This window comes from Sinocyclocheilus anshuiensis, unplaced genomic scaffold (genome assembly GCF_001515605.1).
Source record: "Sinocyclocheilus anshuiensis isolate Anshui unplaced genomic scaffold, SAMN03320099.WGS_v1.1 scaffold3291, whole genome shotgun sequence".
NCBI classification, from domain to species: Eukaryota; Metazoa; Chordata; class Actinopteri; order Cypriniformes; family Cyprinidae; genus Sinocyclocheilus; species Sinocyclocheilus anshuiensis.
The window spans coordinates 5,885-9,299 of NW_015546212.1; the positions used below are offsets into that span (position 1 = coordinate 5,885).

The following is a 3,415-nucleotide window of genomic DNA, read 5'->3' on the forward strand; positions in this document are numbered from 1 at the left end:
CACCAGATATGGCCAGGTAAGCTTTGGCCAATCAGATCGCATATGCTAATGAGGGTTGAATTAATGAGGGTGAAACTCATTTTTATCTATATACCTAACCCTACCCTAACCCTAACAGAAACACAGGTCACACTGAGCAGCTGAGTGTGTTCACAGCCAGTGCGGATCAGTTCAGCTGCAGGAGGAGCGAGGAACAGAGATCCGTCTCTCACAGAAACACAGGTCACACTGAGCAGCTGAGAGCTGAGACAGCCAGTGCGGATCAGTTCAGCTGCAGTATGTCAGAGGAGCGAGGAACAGAGATCCGTCTCTCACGGAAACACAGGTCACACTGAGCAGCTGAGTGTGTTCACAGCCAGTGCGGATCAGTTCAGCTGCAGTATGTCAGAGGAGCGAGGAACAGAGATCCGTCTCTCACAGAAACACAGGTCACACTGAGCAGCTGAGTGTGTTCACAGCCAGTGCGGATCAGTTCAGCTGCAGTATGTCAGAGGAGCGAGGAACAGAGATCCGTCTCTCACAGAAACACAGGTCACACTGAGCAGCTGAGTGTGTTAACAGCCAGTGCGGATCAGTTCAGCTGCAGTATGTCAGAGGAGCGAGGAACAGAGATCCTTCTCTCACAGAAACACAGGTGACGCTGAGCAGCTGAGTGTGTTCACAGCCAGTGCGGATCAGTTCAGCTGCAGTATGTCAGAGGAACGAGGAACAGAGATCCGTCTCTCACAGAAACACAGGTCACACTGAGCAGCTGAGTGTGTTCACAGCCAGTGCGGATCAGTTCAGCTGCAGTATGTCAGAGGAACGAGGAACAGAGATCCGTCTCTCACAGAAACACAGGTCACACTGAGCAGCTGAGTGTGTTCACAGCCAGTGCGGATCAGTTCAGCTGCAGTATGTCAGAGGAACGAGGAACAGAGATCCGTCTCTCACAGAAACACAGGTCACACTGAGCAGCTGAGTGTGTTCACAGCCAGTGCGGATCAGTTCAGCTGCAGTATGTCAGAGGAGTGAGGAACAGAGATCCGTCTCTCACAGAAACACAGGTGATCCGTCTCTCACAGAAACACAGGTCACACTGAGCAGCTGAGTGTGTTCACAGCCAGTGCGGATCAGTTCAGCTGCAGTATGTCAGAGGAGTGAGGAACAGAGATCCGTCTCTCACAGAAACACAGGTCACACTGAGCAGCTGAGTGTGTTCACAGCCAGTGCGGATCAGTTCAGCTGCAGTATGTCAGAGGAGTGAGGAACAGAGATCCGTCTCTCACAGAAACACAGGTCACACTGAGGCACTTTAAACACTGCTCCAGCTTCAGATTTATCCTCTCTACAGCAAAATCTTATGCATTGATTTAGATTTGCAAATTCTACTTTTAAAACTTTTAAACTACCTAAATGTTTTTACATAGTCACAGATTAAAACAAAATTATTAGAATTAATTAATACATATTCAAAATAGCTAAATTTAGGACAATTATTGTGCAGATTCCACAGCCACAGTCAGTGTTTTCCCCTCATGTGTTCTGTGTCATTAGTGTAAGATCAGGATCACGTGTGTCCAGCTCTGTGTCTGTGAAGAGTGACCAGTCAAGAGATGAAGGACCAAACTTCAGTGAGAAAACTCCATCATCTGCCAAAAGGTATTTCATGGATTTCTGTTTCAAAAAATATATCAGTGAATGTTTGTCATATAGTTAAATATTTACCAAAGTATTCACATTGTATGTTTTATTTGACATATAACTATACTTGTTCTCACAAAGAGCAATGCTTTTAAAAAACTTAAAAGGCCACTGTTAGCCACTGTTTTATTAGTTTATATGACAGAAAATATTATAATAACAGACCTATTTTTTTCCTTTAATTAAAATCTGTACCACAATGCAACAAAAATTATGTACACAGATTCTACACTTTAAAATTGAACTGAAACAGCTGATCCTTTCATTGTTCTCTTTCTTAAAACAAAATATTTACAAGAGATTTCTTTAATGTTTTACCTAGAAATACAGTATTTTATTTTATTTACTAGCAGTGTTCAATGTAAGACAATACATTCAGATGTTCAGGCTCACAGGAACCACAAGGTTTTCAAAGAAAATCTCCAATGGATATTCAAGGTAAGAAAAGCACTTTTCATAAATATTTAATATTTGTATCTTAACTAGGGATGGGTATCGTTAAGGTTTTAGTGGTATTACTACTCTTACCGATACTGCTTATCGATCCGGTACTTTAACGGTATTCTTATCGGTACTTTTTGTTATATATATATACTATATACTATGGTATATACTATATACTAAACAAATTAAGAGCTTAATTAACATTTCTTTATATTCTGAAATGTAAAATAAATATAATTGAATGAAATTAATATAAAACATCAGTTTGTAAAGGCACCAGTGTGCAGGCATTAGTGTTTTATATACATAAGATACAGTAAGAACGTGAAGAAAGAAATAAAGCAAAACAAACTGACAAATACAATAAAACAAAGATACAAATTAAATAATATGCCTAACTAACTGAGTTTACTAGGATAGTCGTTCACCCGCGCATTTTGAAGTAATTTTGTCTGTATTTATTCATCCAGGCACAAAAAAGTGGAAGTCTGTATGCGTGCGCTTCAGATGTGTGCGCAGAAAACTTCTCACACAGCGCTCGACTGTTCCACCAACAATCCCGAACGTCTTTTATGCTCACCTTGTGCCTTCGAGCAGTCCTTATATTGAGTCCCGATACGTGAGTTTGAACGAGAATGCACGCGTTGGCGGTAATGCTTAGATGGACATTATGTACTTTAACGGTATTCTTATCGGTACTTTTTGTTATATATATATACTATATACTATGGTATATACTATATACTAAACAAATTAAGAGCTTAATTAACATTTCTTTATATTCTGAAATGTAAAATAAATATAATTGAATGAAATTAATATAAAACATCAGTTTGTAAAGGCACCAGTGTGCAGGCATTAGTGTTTTATATACATAAGATACAGTAAGAACGTGAAGAAAGAAATAAAGCAAAACAAACTGACAAATACAATAAAACAAAGATACAAATTAAATAAACAGTGCATGAATTTTTTCATGGAGATCTACTAACATTACTGTTCCAATAAGTAATACAGCCTACAAAAGCAATCTAATAAAATAAGCAAATGTAAAATAACACTTCATAGTTTTCACTGTATAATTTGATAGATTAATGCTTATTAAAGCTAACGTTATTCAGATTAAGAACTGTGAGTGATTTTCTCTTTGTATTTTGTTGATGGCCCAATCGTCAGAAGGTGACTGCATATACAGTAGCGGTGTAAATCAGATGGTTCGTCACGATACGATACGATATCGATTCTCATACCCAGCGATACGATATTTGCCGATACCTCAAAAAAATTA

General features: G+C 38.9%; 1 pseudogene; it reads left to right on the top strand.

Moving 5' to 3' along the window:
* The first annotated feature begins 261 nt into the window (after positions 1-261).
* LOC107701444 (protein NLRC3-like) overlaps positions 262-3,415 on the top strand; it is a 19,463-nt pseudogene continuing 16,309 nt past the window's right edge.